Source organism: Schistocerca americana, chromosome 3 (assembly GCF_021461395.2).
Source record: "Schistocerca americana isolate TAMUIC-IGC-003095 chromosome 3, iqSchAmer2.1, whole genome shotgun sequence".
NCBI lineage: Eukaryota > Metazoa > Arthropoda > Insecta > Orthoptera > Acrididae > Schistocerca > Schistocerca americana.
In genome coordinates this window covers 415,761,126-415,788,511 of record NC_060121.1, presented here as the reverse complement: position 1 = coordinate 415,788,511, position 27,386 = coordinate 415,761,126, and the positions used below count along the sequence as shown (strand labels likewise).

General features: G+C 42.1%; 1 long non-coding RNA gene across 1 annotated transcript; it reads left to right on the top strand.

Moving 5' to 3' along the window:
• The first annotated feature begins 875 nt into the window (after window positions 1–875).
• Window positions 876–27,386, top strand: LOC124606879. The gene is made up of 3 exons (XR_006978744.1): window positions 876–1,239; window positions 1,492–1,633; window positions 26,213–27,386. It is a non-coding gene; the product is annotated as an uncharacterized LOC124606879 (long non-coding RNA).

Genomic DNA, 27,386 nt, shown 5'->3' with positions numbered 1-27,386 from the left:
TTTATTTTTTGTTGTTTGTCATGTTTTCAGAAATGATGCCCTCAAACTGTCCAATGAAAGTTATTGGGTATATAGTTCCCTTACTAGAAAAATAACGTCATTTATATGCATGTATGTCACTTTCATGAACAGCACCTTTCTTTCCTTCTTGTTCACATAAAATTTCGACTTTTTGTCTAATTGCATTTTCCATTTTTTCTTGCATCTCAGGAAGCACTTTTTGTTCTTTTTTTGTCAGTTTACTCTGAACCGCACTTGTATGCCTTTACAAGAGCACTGTATGTGTGAAATGTTGCAACTAAGTATTTCATAGTCATTTTTGATATGCTGTAAAATACTCCATGGTAATTTACGATCATCATTACATGCTTTGCTCTGTTCTTGTTTTACAGTACTGAAGTCATTAACTGTTGTTTATATTACCAGATTTTGGGTCTGCAAATCCTTATTTAACTTTTTGATTTCATAATTTCATGGTTCAACCTTTTGATTCATTTCTCACTTACAAAATTCTAATTTTCTACCCCGTCCTTTCATTTCATGATCCATTTTTCTACATCATCCCTCACTTTTAGCTTCAAGATTTGTAGCCTTTTGTTTGTATTACCTCATTTTGATCCTGGAAATCCTTATTTAACTCTTGGATTTCATGGTCAACCTTTTGATTCATTTCTGACTTACAAACTTCTAATTTCTTACCCCATTCTTTTGTTTCATAATCTGTTTCCCTGCAACATCTCTCAGTTTTTAGCGTCAAGATTTTTAACATTTTGTTCTAAAACTTACCATTAATTTGAGCTATTCCTATGCTGACTTCTTTTAACCTCATATCTACTTTATTTTGAGTTTTGTTTAATTCCTTCTTATTTAGTTTTTGTTCTTGTGAAATTTATTTTCTTAATTCCTTCTCATATTCTTTTTGTTGTTGCAAAATTAATTTTAGCATAGACAAATATCCTAATCGTCCTGAGTTGGCAAAGTGTCAGCTGATGTTGTACCATGACTTACTTCCTTTTCTCCAGACAGTTTACTAATACTAATGTTTCAATTACAAATTTTAGACTGCTATATGCAGTTACTTTTCAATCTCGACATACTGCCGCTGATTCTCGTAGCTGTGGGTCACACCACTGTCCGCAATTTCGCTGTTGTGGTGTGCAGAGGTTGACAAGTTATATGCACCCTGTACTGTTAACTGCTCTCATGTCTTCTGTACATTTATATGAAGATCTCTTTATGGTAATAATATACAGTCTTACTTATAGAAAAAGTTAATGACCATGATAAGTATCATGATAAAGAGATTTGATCGAAAGTGCTATTGATTTGAAGTGTTTTTATTTTTGCTGTTGTTATTTCAAAGCGACATTTTCCATTTTACAACTGAGGAACTTTAATATTTGAAATTTGGAAATTTGTGGTAAGTTCTACGAAACCAAGCTGCGGAGGTCATCAGTCCCTGGGCTTACACACTACTTAATCTAATTTTAGGTAACTTGCACTAAGGACAACACACACACCCATGCCCAAGGGAGGACTCAGGACTCGAACCTCCAACAGGGAGGGAGCCGCACGAACCGTTGCGATGTGCCCTCGACCGCATGGCTACCCCTCACAGCAGTATTTGAAAAGTGTAAGAAACATGTATTCACATTATGTTACAAGGTCAAGTTTATTTAGAAACGAAGCATGCTCTCTCTGTAAAACTCCCGTACTGGACTGTAAGTGCTGCAAAAATTAATAAACGAAAATACGTTAGAGGAGATTCACAAACTTTCAAAACCCATCTATTGGTTTTTCGTTTGCATGTATATGTACCTGTTAGCTAACCAATTGTGTATACAACCCTTTTCGTTCAATTATAATCCAAAATCAATTTTGGCTTCTTACCAGTCCTGCCACTGATTTCATTGTCACAGTGGAGAGTACTCATTAGTACAACATTCTTATTCCTCTTAGAAATATAATTGACCACAGGATAGTGATATGTTAAGTAAACCGAAGAGCTATGATCGTCCTTGTTGGTCATTTTTGTGGAAGTTCTAGCATATTTTTCTGTATATCTCTCAAGGTCGTTAATTTTCTTTTGAGCAATAGCTGTACCAAATTATATCAAGCAAAAATAGTGTTACATGACATTCTGATCTCTTAATTCTTAAGTGAGACCAGTAATTACTCTGATTCTCTGATTTTTATGGTGCTGCTCCTCTCTTCTTTCCTGTATAAATTTGGGCACCCAGTATGTATCAAGATTCGCTGTCACCAGAATGTATGTTTTGAACCCATATTTTCTCAATTTACAAGGGATATGCTATTTGAATGGACAGCCACCTCTAAATTCTGCAAACTGCTCGTTGATAGTAACATTAACTCATGGATTAAAAAGTTGAGTATGGGCTTCTACCAACTTTCCCAGGTACTACGAATTGCAGCAAGTTTAATGGTATGTTGTCTTTCCTCTCTAGTTGAGTTCTTATCAAATCACAGGACACGCATTATTATACAGAATGTTCGATTAGGCATGGTGCTCGAAATACGAAAGTCATAACATTATGTCCACCGCCCATCGTGACGTTGGATGCTGCCTGGTGGCGTTGTAGACATGTACCGCGGTAATAAAAGGATATAAGCAGAACAGACATGGACGAGGAATCACCACAGCGAAGGTATGGGCTGCAAGTAGGGAAAACCATCGAGATAAGAGACTTTGACAAAGGTCAGATTATTATTATGCAGAAATTGAGAACGAGTATCTCGAAAACGGCGAAGCTGGTCGAGTGTTCACATGCTACTGTCGTGAGCATCTGTGGAAATAGGTAGGACAGTGAAACTGCCACAAGGTGCTAAATGGTTGGATATCTACGACTCTTCACAGAACGTGGGGTTCAGAGGCTTATCTGCTCTGTAAAGTAGGATAGATGGGTGATCTGTGGCATCTCTGGCTAAAGAGCACAATGCTGGTGCATGCATAGATGTTTTGCAGAAAATTGTTCATCGTACATTGTTGAACATGGAGCTCCATAGCACACCACCCTTCATGTATTCACATGTTGACCAAATCAACCGCGAATTATGACTGCAGTGAGCACAGGACCATCGGAATTAGACCGTCTATTAATGGAAACGTGTCGGCTCTTCAGGTGAATCACATTTTTGCTACACTAGGTCAATGGTCGTCTCCACAAACGCCGTCATGGTGGTGAACAGCAGCTCGAAACGTTCAGCGCGCCATGGAGGCAGGCTCGTGGGAGTAGTTTTATGCTCTGTGAGACGTTCCTCTGTGCTTGCATGGGAGCTGTGATAGTAATGGAAATATACTGACAGCTGTGAGTCAAAAATGGTTCAAATGGCTCCGAGCACTATGGGACTTAACAGCTGAGGTCATCAGTCCCCTAGAACTTAGAACTACTTAAACCTAACTAACCTAAGGACGTCACACACATCCATGCCCGAGGCAGGATTCGAACTCGCGACCATAGCGGTCGCGCGGTTCCATACTGAAGCACCTAGAACCGCCCGGCCACCACGGCCGGCCAGCTGCGAGTCACCCGCAGCCCTTCATGCTTGATGTCTTCCCTGATGGCAATGCTGTCTACGGGCAGTATAATTGTCTGTGCTACAGTGATTTGAGGAGCATTACAGTGAACTGACATTGATTTCTTTGCGACTAATTTCGTCTGATGTAAATCTTATGGAACTCATCTGGGTCGCTATGGGGCGCTATCATCGTGTTTGCAAATCAGCGGCCTGTTATTTACGTGAATTACATGACCTGTGTACCTGTGCATAGACATCTAATGCCACAACCTCCACAAACTTACCAACAAACTGTTGGTTCAAATGGGTTCGAATGGCTATGAGCACTATGGGACTTAACATCTGAGGTCATCAGTCCCATAGAACTTAGAACTACTTAAACCTAACTTAGCTAAGGACATCACACACATCCAAGCCCGAGGCAGGATTCGAACCTGCGACCATAGCAGTCGCGCGGTTCCAGACTGAAGCACCTAGAACTGCTCGGCCACACTGGCCGGCAAACTGTTGGTTCCCTGATATACACAATAAGTGATGTATTTCGTTCCAGAGATGGACAAACAAGATATTAAGGAAGCAGTCATAAAGTTTTGGCTCATCAGTGTATATTCTGTTCAGTATCCACATTCAACAAATTTTTTGTAAATGCTCCATGTGATAGATACAAACCCACAAGGAATAAAAGTCCTAAATATCCTAAATATGGGCGATAAACAGAATCATCCATATTTGTCTAATGTTGACCATGAACTCTATGCCCCTCAATATTTGGCATCTCTATTTATTATTTTGAAGTGCTGAACAAAATACTGTTTCAAATGAACTTTTTATGTCACTTATTCTGCTGGTTATGTAACTGGGATACTCTTGATGACATTCGAAGGTGATAGGCAGCCATGTTCGCTGGTGGATGTAACTGCCATTCTATCTTCAAATTTTTAAAAAGAAAAGACTGTGCATTATTTTGCACAGGCTGTGGACTGTCATCACTGACATCGAAACACTTGCTTTCGGATGCAGTGCTGACATGATTTCCAAACTTGGGAAATGTTCCTTCATCAGCTGAAACATCTACTAGTTCTTATAATTCAATATCAGTCAAAGATCTAATTGCCATAGTGTCACAACTCAAAGTGAGCAGAAACAATAAAGAGTCAAAAAACTGAGAAGCACTTAACAATGTCGTGGAAAAAATGAGAAATAAGCCCAGTGTCGTAAAAGTGGTTTGTTGACTATTCAAAGTAAACTGGAACGATAAAAATCGTTATTATAAAAAAGTATAACAAAAAACTAAGACATATTTCACATCAGAGTAGTCACACTTACGTCAGATCATTATGATGAAGTCATTATGCATGCAATTTTGATGGTTTATAACCAAACTATAAAATGTTTTAAAAAATTTTAGACACATATTGCTCTCGCATTTTCAGACAAAGTCATCGAACTTCATAAACTTATTTTGGTATTTAAATAATGAGAAACGATATTTGTAACTATTTTGTGTCATATAGGCTTGAACAGAACATAGAAATTAATATCCCTAAACATTTTGAGAATAATTAGATCACTATGTTAGACGATTGCAGGTTAAAACATTTGGACATTAATGTATTTAACACTTTCAGAGGTAATTACAGTAGTGTGCTAGACCGATGTTGAGGATGCCAACTATCATCATTGAGTGTCACACTTCATCAACTATAATACAGACTGAGTTAAATCATGACTTAATTATTGTAAATTATGAAAACGTGCCAGAACAGGGGTTCATACATACATACATACATACATACACCCATGATAAACATAGCATGTTGTACCTTAAAACATTCCCTATATTTCAGTACACTATTGTACAGTTTGTAGATAGATTTGTCAGTTAATTAATTAAATTTTCATTTGACCATTAATACAGATATTAATTACGTAAAATCAAATGTCACTACTGAATAGAGATCAAAAAGACACTTTGTGTGAGAAGGTAAAATTTAATGTTAATTGTTCATTTGTGATGTTTTATTTGTTCAAATGTTTGTGAAATCTTATGGGATTTAACTGCTAAGGTCATCAGTCCCTAAGCTTACACACTACTTAACCTAAATTATCCTAAGGACAAACACCCAGACCCATGCCTGAGGGAGGACTCGAACCTCCGCAGGGACCAGCCACACAGTCCATGACTGCAGCACCTTAGACCACTCGGCTAATATTGTGCGGCTATGTTTTCCTTGCTGTAGATGTTGAGTGTATGTGTGAATAATTTGTATTTAAACTATTTATGACGAAAGTCTTAGAATTCAAGTATCATGTGTTGTCTGAGAAGGCTCAGTGGAGAGAGACATTCCTCTCAGCATGTAAATATTAATCTGTAAGTTGCATATATTTTAAATGGTGGTCCAATCTATTCATTTCATTTATTTGGCTGGGCTGAAAACAGGCATATGAGTGGGCGCAAATGGCCATTTCAGGTCATTCTGTTCCAAGCCAGTGTAGAGGTAACTTGAGTCTGTCTGGAAGGATTTGATGTAATGAAATAATAGAATTTTGGTGACAAGTGGCCGCATGGTACTCAAATATTTGCGAGGAGTTAGTAAAATTTGGTACTGAGTTGAACAGAGAATTTGGCAAAGGATTGGCACTCAACTTTGGTGAGCATCTGGCGAAGTGCAGCATGAGAGTTAGAAATATTGTGAGTGCTTTTAAGATTTGCTGTGAGTTAGCCTGCAAGATTCTATGAATGCTGGTAGGTGTTTATCTTATTACCGAACTGTAACCCGCCTGTGAGTTAGCTATGATTAAGGAATAGTTAATGCAATATGGAATTTTATGACACTCGCATATTAGACAATTAGTTGAATTGTGGGAATCTGTTTACATTTGTATCTGATTTATCAATCTTAACTGCACTTGATTTGTTATTTGTTTCTTCTTCATTTGCATACGTTTTTAGGGCCACCATTTCTTTTCATTTTGTGCTTTTCAGATGAATAAATCACAATTTTATAAGAATTCAAACCTCTAGTGTAGCCAACCATTACTTATCCTAAAACATACATAATACACAGAGGCCTGGGTTTCATGACCATTACAGTCGTAGGGTAGAGTTGTGGTGTTGAGTTGTTGTCAGGACGATTGTCGATGCTTGTTTGTAGATACATCAGCAATAGTCATATATTTTACTGAAGCACAAACTACAGCACTCATAGCAACACTCATCAGTGGCAACATCCTTCTCTGGGTGCGTGCTTAAATCAGTGAGTGTGGAGGCATTGAAGAAGCAGGTAGCCTGCAGCCTGTAGCCTGTTATGATGCCCATGGTGGCAGGAAAGCTGATGTAAGGAATATGCAGCAGCATGTGTGTCCCATCTGTGCACAGCTCTGCAACTCAGGGCAATGGCGGAGGTTCTTGTAGAGGAAAGCAGCTCTCGTCAGTGGTATCCACAATTGCGAGTGAAGGTGTACAGCAACAGTTTGCCCATCCATCTGAAGAAGGCTGAACAGCTGTACTGCCATGGACTCGAATGGCTGCCCACTAGGACAGAAGGCTGGTTGTGGCTGAAGTGAGCTCAGAGGTGGCCCACCAGATGGAAGACGCTAATTCCACAACAACTGAATTAGAGCATAGCAGGCCTGCTGTTGGCAGAAGCCAGTCTTGTGGTGACAGCTCATCAACCAGTGTAGACCTCCTTTTGTAAGTGGTGTCTGCTGGACTGAAATCCCTTTGGCTAAAAATGATGGGTATTTATAGTGGTTCGGTGCACAGTTGTTTCTTCAAAGCACTGCTTTCAACTACATAGCCTATAAGAAGCCCATGATTTGGAGCTGTAGTAACTGGCCCGCCAATGTTGCCATCATTTTACCTTTCTACTGTTTCATCACAGCCCACGATCTAAAAACCTGTCAGTGGCGTTGCTACATCTTATGTAACAGTGTTGTGGTCGACTATGCACTCGCCTTTTTCCCTGGCCTTTTGCAATAGCTGTGGCAGTATTTCTGTTTTAGTCTCTGGGGCACACTGCCTTTTTGAATACTGACAATGCAGGTGGAGAGGCTTGCATGTTCACATGAAACTGAGGGCTATGCTGGCTGTAGTGAGGCTACTGGCAGGGTCTCCCTTGCCAGACAGGCCCCAGCATATGAGTTAGATGAAGAGTGTCCTACAGTGTCCCATCTCTCCCTCATCCACCCCCATTTCATTCCCTAGTTGCCCAGATATCCACCTCAAGCTGTGATGCAAAACATGTCGAAGGATGTGTGGCACATGGGAAGATATGTCATGAATAGGCAGCAACCACCCTTCCGCTGAGTAGTTGGTCTTGCACCACATGGGGTTCCGTGGTGTCAGCTGAATGGATCCCCAGTTCTTGTGCGACCAAAATGGAGAACACAGAAAACAAAACAAAAACTGAGTGACTCGATGTTTCCTTAAACACACAACCATTATGACCAAAACCAATGGAAGTTATTTCTACAATTGGATTGCCTGACAGGCTAGTTCAAGAACTGAGAACTGCTACTGAGAAGTTGGACCAGGTCAACATCAAAACCTAGTCTGGACTTCTGAGGAGGAAACTTCTCAAATAACAAAATGAGAAGATGAGAAGATAGGTAAAGAATGGCTTCATAAACATAAATGGGGGGAACTAAAAGGTCTTGAACTTAAGACCTCGGAAAAAAGACTGCCTGATCAGATCCTTTCTACCTCTAACACAGGGGAAAAAGAGACAAGGGAGAATCTAATTCTCACACTTCTCAGCATAAATGGATCCAGAAACAGCTGAGGCAGGAAATAGTGAAGCAGACCTATAGTAGTGCAGTCTCCATTTTCTTGATGGTGGTTATACAACAGGGATGTCTACTTTCAACATAACCTCACAACAGGTGGAGCTCGTTCATATGGCTTTCTCTAAGAAGTTTGGGGTGGCTGCAGGTCGAAGTAAGAAGTTCAAAAGGGTTCTGTCTGGACAATGTGCTCTTACCATTGTCTGCGAGAGGATGTAAACAGTGAATTGTCCTGAGGAGATAGTGCCCAAGATACCTTTTTGGGAGGAGGCAAAGCTGATCAAGACTATGGTTGAGCTCTTCAAGACTGCAAAGATATCAATCTGGGTACTGAAACTTTTTAAGAATACTCCTCCTAAAACTCTTTTCGAGAAAATACAAGCTCAGAACCAGAAAGTCTGGACAGAGGACTGGAGAGTCCAAACAATTTGAACAGTCAATTCGCCAGGAAAATTTTAAAATCCACATCAGACGACTGGAGAGTTATTTCAGAAAGGTTATATCTGATGGCCAAACCCTTGTGGTGGAAGTTGGCGAAAAATACCTGATGGTAATGCTGAAACAGGACCTGAAATTGTGCTTAGAATTCTCGCAGGTTGCCATCAGGATATTCGTAGATATTGGAAACGATCATGGTGGCAGGTTTGATGTTGAAAATGCTGCAGATAAAACTGTGACACAGTAAACGGGCAACTGCCTCCTAAGGCCGGCTGGTGTGGCCGAGTGGTTCTAGGCGCTACAGTCTGGAACCCCACGACCGCTACGGTCGCAGGTTCGAATCCTGCCTCGGGCATGGATGTGTGTGATGTCCTTAGGTTAAGTAGTTCTAAGTTCTAGGGGACTGATGATCTCAGCAGTTAAGTCCCATAGTGCTCAGAGCCATTTGAACCAACTGCCTCCTAAGCCATCTTCTAGGAAGACAGGACACTGACATCCCGTGATCTAGGAATTCTGTCTATATAAAAGGGATGTCCCAGGTCTTGTGGGAACTACGAATATAAATAATTCCAGAATGTGCGTTTATGTTAAGAATGGAATTTCGTTCATGCTGATGGCGGACTTCTGTACCAGGGATTTAGAGACCATCAGGGTGAAACAACCTGCGGAACAGAGCATAAAAGAAATTGTATTGGCCTCAACTAACCTTCCTTGCAAAGACAATGCTTCTCCTTCTCAGGAAGTGAGAAGACATGTAGATAGCTGCTCACAGCAGAATGAGCAACTGCTCGTTGGCTGTGATGCCAGTTCCCACAACCTTGTATGGAAGTAGCGACACCAATATCAGAGGTGAGTGCCTTCTTGAAGTTCTAATCGACAACAACCTGGAGATCCTGAATTGGGGCAGGGAACCTACATTCAGGAACATAAGCAGGGAAGATGTAATTGACATAACTTTTGGGTCCATAGTAATGTGTAGCTACGGCAAACAATGGCATGTGGCATTGGAACTATCTCTGGTACTGGGTGCCACAGAAGTTGAATACCTGCAAGGAGGAGGTGGGCTTAAATGGCCATTAGAGGGCACTATGACCAAACAGCGCTGCGCTCGTGTGATGAGACCGCCGTCATGTGAATACAGCAGCCAATAGCATTCCACATGGCTGTTATATAGGTGGCCACCCAGCACACAGTTGGTTAGTTCAGTGCTTGGACTTCACATTGTCGCATCTATCTTTGCTGCACTAGGACTGCTTGATAACTGCTTTGCTTGTCGCCTAGTTACTCTCTTCGGTCATGTCTTAGACTTGTCTCTCTGCTGCTCTTGGCCTTGTTGTCATCACTGTGCCGAAGGCTTTGCTTAGCACCTCATTTTCCGCAGTCGTCTGTCGCATTTCACTCACCTACCATTAGTTTGGGTTACTCTTCTGCAGGCAGCTCTCCCACCAGGCTGATCCCTAGATGTCTCCATTTCTTCCAGAGCTCCGAAATGCGCACCAATATCCAATTAGATGCGAATATAACACCATCCTTACATGACCAAGTGTATATTATTTTTCAATACAATAAACTTTACCGACAGCCATACATTTTAAGATATTTTATTTTATTTCGAACGCAACCAGTTTCGGCAATTCATTTTGCCATCTTCAGGCCCCATACGCTTTTATCGAATCAACGAGCTTATCGTTTAGAGCCATAAAACTGGATATCGTGAATCCCAATCGTTGTGCAGCTGAGTTGCTGTCACGCTTTTGTATGAGTCAGTTGCACAATGATTGGAATTCACGATATCCAGTTTTATGGCGCTATACGATAAGCTCGTGGATTCGAAAAAAGGGTATGGGGTCTGAAGATGGCGAAATTAATTGCCGAAACTGGTTGTGTTCGAAATAAAATAAAATATCTTAAAGGGTACGGCTGTCAGTAAAGTTTATTGTATTGAAAAGTGCGTACCAGCCCATGTCCCCTGGCGATAATGGACCGACAGAGAAGTGTATATCATGTTTGAGTTGAAGCAAGTGTAGGAAAATAGACTGGGACTCTTATAGGAAAGACTTCAACCCACGTTTAACAGAAGTCAGAACTTCGATAAGAAAGCCAGTAAAGTTTGTCAGACACAGTGACATCTGCCACTATGACCTCATATTTAGAAAACTGCCCAATCACAACGAAATGCACAAACAGGAATTATCTCGATGGAACAACAACCTGGAATTGCAAACGAAGCAGATAGAAAGACCGTTCAACCTTGCAAGAAGGAAAGGACAATGAGGAAAATATCATTAAGCCATTGCAAATACAAGATTGTGATCAAGAAAGCGAAAATATAATCGTTGAAGGTATTCTGTGATGAAGTGGAAGGTGCCGCTACTTGCACCAGACTTCACAAAATCCTCACCAGAGTAGCAACTAATCCAATAGGTACTCTAAGGGAGAAGGATACTGAGCACACAAGGACAGTTTATGACACATTGAATGTGTTCCTCGAGACACATTTCCCTCAGGGCTCTCTGGCACAGACAAAGTTTGTCTCTAAGCAGCACTGGTTTACAGGTAATCAGAGGGAGAACTGAGAATCAGCTGCATAATGTGCCGATTTCAAAAAAATCCACTGGGCAGTGGGAATACCTCAACCCCTCAAGTCGCCAAACCCAGATGGTATCTTTCCATCTCTACCGCAACAAGCAGGAAATAGTTTAATTAGACTCCTATGTAGGCTGCTTACGGTTAGCCTAGATACAAAAACCATTCGTAATGCTTAAGGGACAGTGAAGGTTGTTCTCATTCTGAAGCCAGAAACAATAGATCATGCCAAGGCCAAGGAATCACACCGATCTGTCTGTTCCTCATTATTTGTAAGACACTAGAAAAAGAAGTTAATGTGCACCTCGAAAAAATAGATTGAAAGATGCATATTTATTTGGACATATCTTTCGTAAGAGTTTATCCTGGCAACTAGGTAGGGTTTTTTTGTCATTTTTATATTCCTTCTTTATCATATTCTACTTGGATCAATAGCTATAGTAAGAGATCTGTGGGGTATATGTTTTATTTAATCCTAACTTTCCCTTAATAATCAACAGCCTCTATTTTATGAACACACACTGTCTTTTATGAAATCCATTCCTTTAGTTTGCATTTGGGCTACGGCCAATTTTCTGCTCTTTCTGAGCTTAAAATGGAGGGCTGAACCATCGGAATGCACAGGATAATAGCAGAGGGGGTGAAGTGGGGGTGGGGGTGGGGGATCAAATGGTTCAAATGGCTCTGAGCACTATGGGACTTAACATCTATGGTCATCAGTCCCATAGAACTTAGAACTACTTAAACCTAACTAACCTAAGGACATCACACAACACCCAGTCATCACGAGGCAGAGAAAATCCCTGACCCCGACGGGAATCGAACCCGGGAACCCGGGCGCGGGAAGTGAGAACGCTACCACACGACCACGAGCTGCGGACGGTGAGGGATTGAAGAACAATGACAGAAATACGATGTTGCAGTGTCTGTGTTATTCCGATTACGATGCAAAATTCCTTTGGACATGCACAGATGTTCAAAGGAACAGGCATTGTAGCTACCACAGCCGTTACAAAACACGTCAAATGAATTTGCAATTGTGAATAAGGACCACCGTCAGCTGTAGAATGGAATAATGACAGTCAAAATTTGTGGCAGACCGGGACTCGAACCCGGCTTTCGCGCTTATCGTGAGCGGTCGTCTTACCATTCTTTTTTTTTTATCTCATTTTGTTCGTGATTGTTCGTTCTATTTGTTCGGGGCGGACGTCCCATGATGCTTGTTCAAGATTATCGTTGATTTGTTTACTTAGTTTTTTTGTTACAGAGGGGAACCAACCCTCTGACCAAACACATTGAGCTATCGTGGCAGCGGCCCCATTTTGCTATCCCCTTGCACGACTCACGTCCAGACCCAAACCTCCATATGCCGTCAACCATGCGTCTACGACCTAAACTGGTACATCCATTATGTATATTCCCGTACAGGTCAGACGTTGTACTTCAAAGTCGCTTCCCCAGTTGTTGTTGTTGTGGTCTTCAGTCCTGAGACTGGTTTGATGCAGCTCTCCATGCTACTCTATCCTGTGCAAGCTTCTTCATCTCCCAGTATGTACTGCAGCCTACATCCTTCTGAATCTGCTTAGTGTATTCATCTCTTGGTCTCCCTCTATGATTATACCTCCATAATGCCCTCCAATACTAAATTGGTGATCCCTTGATGCCTCAGAACATGTCCTACCAAGCGATCCCTTCTTCTAGTCAAGTTGTGCCACAAACTCCTCTTCTCACCAATCCTATTCAATACCTTTTCATTAGTTATGTGATCTACCCATCTAATCTTCAGCATTCTTCTGTAGCACCACATTTTGAAAGCTTCTATTTTCTTCTTGTCCAAACTATTTACTGTCCATGTTTCACTTCCATACATGGCTACACTCCATACAAATACTTTCAGAAACGAGTTCCTGACACTTAAATCTATACTCGATGTTAACAAATTTCTCTTCTTCAGAAAAGCTTTCCTTGCCATTGCCAGTCTACATTTTATGTCCTCTCTACTTCGACCATCATCACTTATTTTGCTCCCCAAATAGCAAAACTCCTTTACTACTTTAAGTGTCTCATTTCCTAATCTAATTCCCTCAGCATCATCCGACTTAATTCGACTACATTCCATTATCCTCGTTTTGCTTTTGTTGATGTTCATCTTATATCCTCCTTTCAAGACTCTTGTCCATTCTGTCCAACTGCTCTTCCAAGTCCTTTGCTGTCTCTGACAGAATTACAATGTCATCTGCGAACCTCAAAGTTTTTATTTCTTCTCCATGGATTTTAATACCTACTCCGAATTATTCTTTTGTTTACTTTACTGCTTGCTCAATATACAGATTGAATAACATCAGGGAGAGGCTACAACCCACTCTCACTCCCTTCCCAACCACTGCTTTCCTTTCATGCCCCTCGACTCTTATAATTGCCATCTGGTTTCTGTACAAATTGTAAATAGCCTTTCGCTCCCTGTATTTTATCCCTGCCACCTTCAGAATTTGAAAAAGAGTATTCCAGTCAACATTGTCAAAAGCTTTCTCTAAGTCTACAAATGCGAGAAACGTAGGTTTGCCTTTTCTTAATCTAGCTTCTAAGATAAGTAGTAGGGTTAGTATTGCCTCATGTGTTCCCATATTTCTACGGAATCCAAACTGTTCTTCGCCGAGGTCGGCTTCTACCAGTTCTTCCATTCATCTGTAAAGAATTCGCGTTAATATTTTGCAGCCGTGACTTGTTAAACTGATAGTTCGGTAATTTTCACATCTGTCAACGCCTGCTTTCTTTGGGATTGGAATTATTATATTCTTCTTGAAGTCTGAGGGTATTTCACCTGTCTCATACATTTTGCTCGCCAGATGGTAGAGTTTTGTCAGGAATGGCTCTCCCAAGGCTGTCAGTAGTTCTAACGGAATGTTGTCTACTCCCGGGGCCTTGTTTCGACTCAATTCTTTCAGTGCTCTATCAAACTCTTCATGCAGTATCATATCTCCCTTTTCGTCTTCATCTACATCCTCTTCCCTTTCTATAACATTGCCCTCAAGTAAATCGCCCTTGTATAGACCCTCTATATAGTCCTTCCACCTTTCTGCTTTCCCTTCGTTGCTTAGAACTGGGTTTCCATCTGAGCTCCTGATATTCATACAAGTGGTTCTCTTTTCTCCAGTATCGGCAGATAAATACGATGTTGCAGCGCCTGTGTTATTATGATTACGATGCAAAGTTTTTTGGACATGTAGGCATGGTTTACGACAAATGGAAGTTTTGGCCACCTGTGAGTCGTGCACGGATAGCCAAATGCTAAGGCAATCGCTCACGATAAGCGGAAAATCTGGGTTCCAGTCCCGGTCATGCACACATTTCCATTGTCATCATTCCGTTCTGCAGTTGATGGCAGTCATTCTAATTGCGAATTCGTTTGATATGAATGACATATGGTGGCAGAGGAACCCAGCCCTCTTTGTGTTGATGTACGTGACATGGAGCATTAACTGGAACCATCTTTCCGGCGGAATTCGTGGACGAGAGTCCATTGGTTGCCAGAAGTTCACATAGTAAGCTTTGAGTTCTTCCTAGAAGATCTCTTAGTAAAACGGATGAGCGAGGAATCCGTAGAGCATGCTCTTTGACGTGAGCCGATTTAGCCTTTGTGTTGCTCCCATTAGGTAGGCCCATGATTGGCTGGAATGTGAAACAAAAAATGCGTCGTTTCGGGGATGCTGAGGAGAGAACGGTGAGCAGTTGAAGACGAAGCGAGCTACAGTTCGGACTTGTTGGAGATGGTGTTGCCTGGTGGGGAGAAGCTGTGCAGCTGTACCATGAGGCAATGATTGTGAGATTCAGTGCAACTGTTTAATGAACTGCTACTAGGTAGGTCGTGATCAGAGCTTGTTTGTAGTCACAATTATTTGTACGAAAACCTTTCCGAATTGCTGAAATCTCTGTCATGCTATTAGTTAAATTCCTTGCACTGTCATGTTTTAGGTTGATCAGTATGTTCGTTCTCTTGCTTCAATAATTGTAACTCATACCCATTTTCCTCTTGCTCTGTTCTTATCCCGTGCAAATCAGTTAACGAAACTGTAAGTTTATTAGCCTCGCAAATCTCAGTGAAGGAGTAACAGCAACTTACTCTCTTATTCTTTGCCCTCAACAGAGCTTATCGCTGTTGCAGCGTGTTGGTTCATGCACAAGCTTATAAAATCCTTTCCATTATTTAAATAGAGGCACCCTCCATGCTGATCGTTTTGTCTGCTATACTATTGTCTGGTGTTCACTTTGTAAGGGATAGTAGCATTTAAGAACATTGCTTGTTATGTAATTCAAATTTTCTTCATATAAAAGTAACTCTTTATAAATCCAGAGGTCTGAATTCAATCTTTTACTTCGAACCCCACCCCCTGCCAGGTCATTTTCAGATGCATCAGGCAACAGAGTTATAAAGGTGTGTGGTACAGCTAAACATTGTCCCCCTAAGGCCATACTGTGCATCTTGTTTGTGTTGAGCTAGGTTAAAGAAATTGTTTTACATGTACTAAGGGCAGAAATTCCTCCTACTTTAATTACCACAGTGTGGCCGTTGCACTTATTGGGAATGGCGCCATCATCAATGAATGTGTTAAAAGAACATTAGCAATTGGTGACTAAGGGATTACTGTCACATTTTCGCTTGTTTGCAGCGATAGAAGCAGATTAAAATCACTACCATCAGATCATTCCATGCTACCAAACACTAAACTCGCAGCTGACAGCTCATATAAATTATGGTGACCCTACCATAGGATAGTTCTATGTAGCGCTTGTGATCACAGTATCAGCTCATGAAAAAAAATTTTTGTATGTAAGTAATCTTTTCCTTTAGTTTTCACAAGGCAATTCTGGCTTGACTGTTTTCCGAGTTCTCTGAGTTGAAAACGAAACAATATTTCTGTGCGTAATGCATTGTTCATGGCTTTTATATCGTTACCGATTTTATTCACGTACTGTTTGGCTGTTTCTAGCTTAAGAGAGTTTCTAAAATAGGTTACATGACAAAAATACACATAGCAAAAAGAGTTTTGCATCACCTCTGTTCCGAGAGTTCCGGAACCTGTACAGAAAATTGGAATAGAGATCAACATTTCTGCCCTTTTTATTGCTCATGAAAACCACACATTGCATGTTGTACCACCACACAGAGAGACCTTCAGACGTGGTGGCCCAGATTTCTGTACACACCAGTACCTCTAATACCCAGTAGCACGTCCTCTTGCATTGATGCATACCTGTATTCGTTGTGGCATACTATCCACAAGTTCGTCAAGGCCTGTTCCTCCAGATTGTCCCAATCCTCAACGGCGATTCGGCCTAGATCCCTCAGAGTGGTTGTTGGGTCATGTTGTCCATAAACAGCCCTTTTCAATCTATCCCAGGCATGTTCGATAGGGTTCATGTCTGAACAACATGCTGGTTCCTCTAGTCGAGCGATGTCATTATCCTGAAGGAAGTCATTAACAAGGTGTGCTCGATGGGGGCGCGAATTGTCGTCCATGAAGACAATATGCTGCCAAGATGGTTGCGCTATTGGTCAGAGGATGGCATTCGTGTATCGGACAGCCGTAACGGCGCCTTCCATGAACACCAGCGGCCTATGTCGGCCCACCATAATGCCACCCCACAAACAGCAGGGAACCTCCACCTTGCTGCACTCATGGACAGTGTGTCTAAGGCTTTCAGCCTGACCGGGTGTTCTCCAAACACATTCCGACGGTTTCGTTGAAGGCACATGCGACACTCATTGGTGAAGAGAGTGTGGTGCCAATCCTGAGCGGTCCATTCGGTATACTGTTGGGCCAATCTGTACCGCGCTGCATAGTGTAGTTGCAAAGATGGACCTCGCCATGGACGTCGGGAGTGAACCTGCACGTCTTGCAGCCTTTTGCGCACAGTCTGAGTCGTAAAGCGATGTCCTGTGGCTACATGAAAAGCATTATTCAACATGGTGGCATTGCTGTCAGGGTTTCTCCGAGCCATAACCCGTAGATAGTGGCCATCCACTGCAGTAGTAGCCCTTGGGCGGCCTGAGCGAGGCATGTCATCGACAGTTCCTGTCTCTCTGTATCTCCTCCACAACAACATCGCTTTGGTTCACTCCAAGATGCCTGGAAACTTCCCTTGTTGAGAGCCCTTCCTGGCACAAAGTAACAATGCGGACGCGATTGAACCGCGATATTGACCATCTAGGCAAGGTTGAACTACAGACAACACGAGCCATGTACTTCCTTCGTGGTGGAATGACTGGAACTGATTGGCTGTCGAACCCCTCCGTCTAATAGGCACTGCTCATGCATGGTTGTTTACATCTTTGGGTGGGTTTAGTGACATCTCTGAACAGTCAAATGGACTGTGTGAACTGGGGTGATGCAAAACTTTTTATGACATTTAAGGTACTTGTGTGAGGCAATTATGATTGCCTCGTGTTGTCTAGTTTAATTTCACGATGAGAGTGTCAACGCGATTATGAGCTGGGAGCAGTGCTTGTCCGGGCTCAGTTGAAGAATAGGTTTTGCAGGAAGTCGTAACCAGCGAAAGTTCGCGGAATACGGGTGGCGAGGTCACTAGTCCACAGAGTCTGTTACCGGTCGACGGTGGCTAGAAGGGTACTACTGAAGAAAGCATGGATGAAACATGGGACGTGAGGGCTGAGGGTCAAGAAAGTGGCATATAGGTCACAGACTGGCCATTGTGTTGGACAGACTTCACTGAAACAGCAGAGAACAATGTGCTTGGGTACACCACAAGATTTCCCTCCAATCTTTCACTTTAGAAGCTTACAAGCTATGTTGTCAGAAATAAAAATACAGGCAAAAATACATAAAATGAAATAAAAGACTGGGTGAGGCAACTACAGAAAAACTGAAGGAACAGGAAATGAATACCTAACAAAGGCTAGATGAATTTATAGCAGATAACTGAGGTATTGTCGAGAGCCTTCAATCGGAACTTGCCAGAATTAAATCCAGTTTAGATAATGTTAACACGTGGCGTGAGACAGCATGGTAAATAATACGAATGTTAACAAGTGGCATGAGAGACCATGGTAAATAATACGAAACAAGTCAACGACTTCAGACATCGACTTTCAGTTCTAGAAACTAACAGTGGATCACGATCCAAAACCATGATGGTTGATCCAGCTGTTGTGCAGGACGTCGTGACCGAGGTTAATAAAGAACAAACAGAGATGCTGTGTGAAGTGTGTCAGCACGTAACTCAACATGAACTGATTTTAAACCAGCAATGTGTCATTGTGACGAAAGTGTGCAGTCAAACAGAGGTACTCACAGCCACATTAGAGCAGTTATCAGTGCTTGAGTACGCTAGTACAAACAGAACAGGACCGACTCGACTAAATTAGCGGAGAGAAAGGAAGCACATTCTTGCTGCAAGTCAAGGAAAACTAAATCGAGATCAACGAAAGACATCGTGAATCGTTAGATGAATTGTACAAGGTAGCCGTACTTGGTGAACAGTTGCTGGAACTACAGGAAAATGACCATTCAGATGCGAAGAAAAGGAAACACTATGAATCAGATGAACTCCGAGAATTTGAAAAGAGATTGGCAAGGATTTTGGGTCCGATGTCTCTTAATAGGGATGTTCCGAACGATTCAATCGACGAATTCGAAGATGACGGAAATTGGAGGCATTTCCTCACAGTTCAAAAACACAGACTGTTTCCCCATTAAATAAACAATTTGCACTCTCTTATTTTTCATTACGCGATTTGACAATATATTTCGCCTGTCTTGGAATCCATCGTTAAATATGAATATCGTGTGTGCACATTTTCATACAGACGCAGCAGCAAGAATGCGCAATACTTATGCAGGACCGCAAAACGTATGCAGAGTTTCGTGCATCCTTCCTGGCCAAATATTAGTCAGAGAGTACGCAGGATCACATCAAACTGAACATTTTGATGACAGAAGCATACAGTGATTTATGACGTCAGAATACTACTCTTTCTTTAAGACATGGTACAGCGTGATCAATATCTTAACGCACCCTATGACCCACCAGAATTAATTCAGATCTGTTTGATGGAACTGCCATATCGGCTTCAGAGAGAAATAATGGTTGCGAGCAGCAAAATGAATGACATTCGTGGTTTTCAGTCTCTTTTATAGGACCTGGGCTACGAATGTAACGCTGTACCAAATCCACCAGTTTCCCCTGTTAACAATCAATACTGCGTTTCTCGTCACTCAAGTGAGATGCAAAGAGGACCACGATGTCATTATTCAAGATGTAGCAATGGTTGAAGGAGTCAAAATGGATAGAGAGACCTCAGGCTGCTGTGAAATCGATACAGTGATCAAAGAAACTTTGATTGCCCTAGTCCACCAGGAGAAGAGAAAATTGTAGAGAGAGAAGTAGACATTCATGATACAGTACCCAGCCATAATGTCCCATATGAGGAAGAACAACACAATAGCAGAGCCTGACTGAAAAAATTAAGAGAGAGAGAATTCATAGATTTTAGAAAACACAATATTGATTTGGAAATAGACTTTGAGTAGAAGGAGCAGTAGTTTATCTATGATCAGTTTAAAGGAATAGAACGGACAGGGAAGAAATACAGTATCCCAATGTGCGCAAGAAGAGGCACCAGTAAACCGCGTCATCAGTGATTCATTGAATTAAGGGACAAGTGGAGAAGAGGAAGGAGTGCCAAGACTAGAGGATACGGGATTGTAAGTCGTTTGTTGGAAAAAATCTTTAGTGAGAACGCACCGATTGTCAAGGAAGCACAAATTCTGTGTTGTAAGTTCTTCAACATTTATGTGAAACCCTTCAGGGTCTAGAGAATTATTGAAGCGAAAAGTCTCCTATCTGAAAATCTAAGAATACACAACATGAAGTTAATCTAACAAAATTTTAGGAATAAGCACAGGGAATAAATGGTGAGACAAAGTCCTGCCCACCTGTTCATTCTAATTGAACATGGATTGTATGTGACCTATATTAACCAGTGGTTCTTACATAGATAGGGTGTTGCTGCATTGACCACTTGCGCTGTGTTTCAGCTGTTGTGATCGCTCATGTTTGTGACATTGGAGAACATGTTGGTACCGCACTTCTCATTTGTTTCTTAGAAATATTCTTTAACTTCAAGAAGTCATATGTCGAGCCCAATCGTTAGTGGAGCAGATTGAGCAAGTGAAATCGGTTCAAGGTTTCCTTAACGGCCATACGCAATAGATGCAGTTTGCTGATGTTCATAACGCTTGGAAAGCACTGAGGATACTGCAGTCGACATGCAGTCGCTGGGATCGATGCAGGTCCTGCAATTATGTAGGCAGTTTGCGCTCTCTGTTGCAGGAAGGAACAAGTTTTGCTTGACACGAGTGGGGGGCGGAGGGGGGGGGGGGGGACAGAAAGGATTTATGCGCTGCAGCTTACAGTTATGAGTGATAATGGAATTACGAATCTGAATGTGGAAAGAAGGAAATGATCAAAGCAAACTATCCATGCAGCAACAGGCATCACAGAAGTTGAGCACTAATGTGTTCAAACGAGTATGTCTACACCTTCCTACTTGCAACTCCTGGTTATTCAAAGAAGTATTATACGATGCTTTTACGTTTGAGGAATGCTGTTGACCGTTATTACACTACTGGCCATTAAAATTGCTACATCACGAAGATGATGTACTACAGACGCGAAATTTAACAGACAGGAAGAAGATGCTGTGATATGCAAATGATTAGCTTTTCAGAGCATTCACATAAGGTTGGCGCCGGTGGCGACACCTACAACGTGCTGACATGAGGAAAGTTTCCAACGATTTCTCATACACAAACAGCAGTTGACCGGCGTTGCCTGGTGAAACGTTGTGGTGATGCCTCGTTAAGGAGGAGAAATGCATACCATCACCTTTCCGACTTTGATAAAGGTCGGATTGTAGCCTATCGCGATTGCGGTTTATCGTGTCGCGACATTGCTGCTCGCATTGGTCGAGATCCAATGACTGTTAGCAGAATATGGAATCGGTGGGTTCGGGAGGGTAATAACGGAACGCCGTGCTGGATCCCAACGGCCTCGTATCACTAGCAGTCGAGATGACAGGCATCTTATCCGCATGGCTGTAACAGCTCGTGCAGCCACGTCTCCATCCCTGAGTCAACAGATGGGGACGTTCGCAAGATAACAACCATCTGCACGAACAGTTCGACGACGTTTGCAGCAGCATGGACTATCAGCTCGGAGACCATGGCTACGGTTACCCATGACGCTGCATATCAGACAGGAGCGCCTGCGATGGTGTACTCAACGACGAACCTGGTTGCACGAATGGCAAAACGTCTTTTTTTTCGGATGAATCCAGATTCTGTTTACAGCATCATGATGGTCGCATCCGTGTTTGGCGTCATCACGGTGAACGCACATTGGAAGCATATATTCATCATCGCCATACTGGCGTATCACCCAGCATGATGGTTATGGGGTGCCATTGATTACACGTCTCGGTCACCTTTTGTTCGCATTGACGGCACTTTGAACAGTGGACGTTACATTTCAGTTATGTTACGACCCGTGGCTCTACCCTTCATTCGATCCAAGCAAAACCCTACATTTCAGCAGGATAATGCACGACCGCATGTTGCATGTCCTGTTCGGGCCTTTCTGGATACAGAAAATGTTCGACTGCTGCCCTGGCCAGCACATCCTCCAGATCTCTCACCAATTGAAAAGTCTGGTCAATGGTGGCCGAGCAACTGGCTCATCACAATACACCAATCACTACTCTTGATGAACTGTGGTATCATGTTGAAGCTGCATGGACAGCTGTACCTGTACACACCATCCAAGCTCTGTTTGACTCAATGCCCAGGCGTATCAAGGCCGTTATTATGGCCAGAGGTGGTTGTTCTGGGTACTGATTTATCAGGATCTATGCACCCAAATTGCGTGAAAATGTAGTCACATGTCAGTTCTAGTATAATATATTTGTCCAATCAATACCCGTTTATCATATGCATTTCTTCTTGGTGTAGCAATTTTAATGGCCAGTAGTGTAGTATGTTTCAGGTTTGGGCTCCTCATTTGTGACGAGATGATAGATGCTGAGCTTGTTTCAGTGAATGAGATAAAGGCAGAGCATGGAAGGACCAGGAGATTGTTTTGTTGCGGTTTGGTGCCAATGAACAAAACCTAGAGATCACCCCTCCATCTTTGCTACAGTGTGTATTGATATACATCTGCAATTTATCAGCTGCACCCTCATAAGGTAATTGTAAGGAAAACTCAGCCGCATGCTGCTGGAGAGTAGTGATAAGAAGCGCTACTTCACTTGAATGAATGACTGACAGATAGCGGTAGCCTTTTATTGCGTGACAGATGATATGTGCTTGCTTACTGCTCGTTACTGGAATGTGTGTGGGCAGTGGTTTAGTATCCAACCTTTCCTGCCACTTATATGACAATAAAACCTATTCTAAGCGTGGAAAACACCTCATTCTCTGATGATTTTTTAAATTTTTGTCTTAGGAAATGTAAATTGTTAATAAATAAGTTTTGTGTTGTTTGACAGGTAAGTTATACTTGATTAGAATTCAAATAAAATAGATCAAAAAGAAAATTTCTGTTCCGACACTGACAATGTTGAGTGTTTATGGAAAAAGTTCAAGGCAATCGTAAAATGCGTTTTAGACAGGTACGTGCCGAGTAAAACTGTGAGGGACGGGAAAAACCCACCGTGGTACAACAACAAAGTTAGGAAGCTACTGCGAAAGCAAAGAGAGCTCCACTCCAAGTTTAAACGCAGCCAAAACCTCTCAGACAAACAGAAGCTAAACGATGTCAAAGTTAGCGTAAGGAGGGCTATGCGTGAAGCGTTCATTGAATTCGAAAGTAAAATTCTATGTACCGACTTGACAGAAAATCCTAGGAAGTTCTGGTCTTACGTTAAATCAGTAAGTGGCTCGAAACAGCATATCCAGACAGTACGGGATGATGATGGCATTGAAACAGAGGATGACACGCGTAAAGCTGAAATACTAAACACCTTTTTCCAAAGCTGTTTCACAGAGGAAGACCGCACTGCAGTTCCTTCTCTAAATCCTCGCACAAACGAAAAAATGGCTGACATCGAAATAAGTGTCCAAGGAATAGAAAAGCAACTGGAATCACTCAATAGAGGAAAGTCCACTGGACCTGACGGGATACCAATTCGATTCTACACAGAGTACGCGAAAGAACTTGCCCCCCTTCTAACAGCCATGTACCACAAGTCTCTAGAGGAACGGAGGGTTCCAAATGATTGGAAAAGAGCACAGATAGTCCCAGTCTTCAAGAAGGGTCGTTGAGCAGATGCGCAAAACTATAGACCTATATCTCTTACGTCGATCTCTTGTAGAATTTTAGAACATGTTTTTTGCTCGCATATCATGTCATTTCTGGAAACCCAGAATCTACTATGTAGGAATCAACATGGATTCCGGAAACAGCGATCGTGTGAGACCCAACTCGCCTTATTTGTTCATGAGACCCAGAAAATATTAGATACAGGCTCCCAGGTAGATGCTATTTTTCTTGACTTCCGGAAGGCGTTCGATACAGTTCCGCACTGTCGCCTGATAAACAAAGTAAGAGCCTACGGAATATCAGACCAGCTGTGTGGCTGGATTGAAGAGTTTTTAGCAAACAGAACACAGCATGTTGTTATCAATGGAGAGACGTCTACAGACGTTAAAGTAACCTCTGGCGTGCCACAGGGGAGTGTTATGGGACCATTGCTTTTCACAATATATATAAATGACTTAGTAGATAGTGTCAGAAGTTCCATGCGGCTTTTCGCGGATGATGCTGTAGTATACAGAGAAGTTGCTGCATTAGAAAATTGTAGCGAAATACAGGAAGATCTGCAGCGGATAGGCACTTGGTGCAGGGAGTGGCAACTGACCCTTAACATAGACAAATGTAATGTATTGCGAATACATAGAAAGAAGGATCCTTTATTGTATGATTATATGATAGCGGAACAAACACTGGTAGCAGTTACTTCTGTAAAATATCTGGGAGTATGCGTACGGAACGATTTGAAGTGGAATGATCATATAAAACTAATTGTTGGTATGGCGGGTACCAGGTTGAGATTCATTGGGAGAGTGCTTAGAAAATGTAGTCCATCAACAAAGGAGGTGGCTTACAAAACACTCGTTCGACCTATACTTGAGTATTGCTCATCAGTGTGGGATCCGTACCAGGTCGGGTTGACGGAGGAGATAGAGAAGATCCAAAGAAGAGCGGCGCGTTTCGTCACTGGGTTATTTGGTAACCGTGATAGCGTTACGGAGATGTTTAATAAACTCAAGTGGCAGACTCTGCAAGAGAGGCGCTCTGCATCGCGGTGTAGCTTGCTCGCCAGGTTTCGAGAGGGTGCGTTTCTGGATGAGGTATCGAATATATTGCTTCCCCCTACTTATACTTCCCGAGGAGATCACGAATGTAAAATTAGAGAGATTAGAGCGGGCACGGAGGCTTTCAGACAGTCGTTCTTCCCGCGAACCATACGCGACTGGAACAGGAAAGGGAGGTAATGACAGTGGCACGTAAAGTGCCCTCCGCCACACACCGTTGGGTGGCTTGCGGGGTATCAATGTAGATGTAGATGTAGATGTAGGCTTAATTTTGTTAAGTAGGACTGTAAACGAGTTATACTTGATTTACTTTGTACAGAAGACAGAATCTAATGTATAGCAAGTCGTCTTATTTTTTTGTTCGTTTCAAACTCAGGTCTGAGTTAGTTCTAATTATGTAAATTTATGTAAATATTCTTCCTCATTTTTAAAAATTATTGTGTAGGCCCCTGTTGCTAGCACCACTGATCACAAGAACATTTAGTGGGATTTGTAGTATTTCATCTGATTATCGTGTTCTGTATTGTGATGGCAAGTAATCAGAGATGGGAACGCTGCTGGCATTACTGCTATATTCTGGTGTTGGGCCAGCACAGCCTAATGGGACCAAAGCAGAGCTTGTTGGGGAGGTCTGTACTCTTGGCTGGGCAGGCAGTGACCTTGGGAGTGGATGAGCAACTCTACCCACTGCTGACATGTTGCATAGGGCCAGCTCAACGACCTTCACTGGAAACATTCGGTCACCTGAGGCGACCCACCCTCGGCTGGCATGCTGCTGTTGCCACCTGGACCCACCTTGCACCATTTCTCCCATGAGACCTCTACAGCGGGTCCTCATCAGAGAACCCTACTGCCTCCACCATGTTGCTGCCTGCCAACGAAAGTGAAAGTGACACTTCTGAATGACATGAGGTTTGCCAACACTATGGCACCAGTTGCGTGGACCTTACCTGATTCTCTGTTATTGGAAGCCTATAAGCAATAGCTGGCGAAGAAGATGATAGCTCCTTTGACAGGGATGACTGAAGAAGATTTCTGTAGTCTGATTCATTGGACTCCCTGTTACAGCACACTAGATGCAAAGTGAGTTCCCTCAGAAACAGTTAGTGGTGGGGAACACTAGACAGTACACAGATCCCCAGTTCATCCACGAGGATATCAATATCTTGGAAATTAAAATCACCATCAGAAAGGCAGAGTGCTTGCTGATCCAGTGGTTTAGCTGCCATTTTCTTAATTTCCATCTAATTTTTGTATGACGTTTTCCTTACTTAAGGGAAGAGTTGGTTGTGAGGGTAGGAGGGGACATCTTAGTGGGCCGTGAAGGTGTGCAGATATACAGTGTGTACATAAAGTCCCTTTACAACTTCAAAATTTTATTACAACAGCAGTTGTTGAAATATTTTAACAAAATTTCTTTTATTGTAATCATTGTTTACCAAAGTTTTTATATATACTAAAATTTTGTGTTTCAGATACTCTGTTGATGGAAGGAACTGAATGTCTATAAAATGGCAACTCCTCAAGAGAAGGCACAATGTGTGTCTTGGTTTATTCAGACAAAATCAGATGTTCAGACTCAACGAAACTTCAGAACGAAGTATGGAAGAGGTCCACCATCGCGCCCTTCAATCCGTGCATGTCACAAAAAATTTATGGAGAGAGGGACAGTGTTGGATAAAGGGAGGAGTAGAAGACCAAGAACATCTGAGGAAAACATCGATCGCGTTTTAAACGTCTTCACTCGTTCACCTACGAAGTCCATTCGCAGTGCTGGCAGACGGTTGCAACTACCACGTTCAACTGTGCATAAGGTCCTCCACAGGAACTTACTATTGTATGCTTACAAAGTGCAACTGTTGCAGACACTTGAGCAAAATGACAAGCCAAAACGAACAGAGTTTGCACTCAACATGCTAGTACGCCTTTCGGAGCATGAAGCATTTCTCAAGTGAGTTTGTTTCAGTAACAAGGCAACTTTTCAAGTTTCTGGGTCATTAAACAGGCACAGTTTGAGAATCTGGGGATCTGAACACCACCATGTGACTAGGGAGCTTCACCAGGATAGTTCAAAAGTGAGCTTGTGGTGTGGAATCATGTAAAACCGAATAATTGGTCCATTTTTCTTCAACGAGTCAACAATTACTGCAGATGTTTACTTGAACTTCTGACTGGATATGTAGCACCACAACTGATTGACTTACAACCAACTGTCATTTTCCTGCAAGATGGTGCACCACCACATTGGGAACTGCATGTTCATCGGTTCCTCAGTGAAACATTTCCAGGCAGATGGATTGCGAGGACTGGACCAATTCCTTGGCCATCGCATTTGCCAGATATCATTCCCTTGGACTTTTTTTTATGGGAGTATCTAAAAGCTATCGTGTATCAAACACAGTTAGGGGACATTGCTGACTTGAAGCAAAGGATCCGTAATGCCATTGCCACCAGCGATTACGCTATGCTACAATGAACATGGCAAGAAATCGAGTACTTTGTTAATGTGCTTCATGCAACTAAAGGCGCCCATATAGAGGTCTATTAAACACTGTCAAAAAAAGCTTTTATTAACACTGATTACAGTAAAAGAAATGTTGTTGAAATATTTCAAAAACTGCCATTGTAATAAAATTTTCAAGTTTTAAA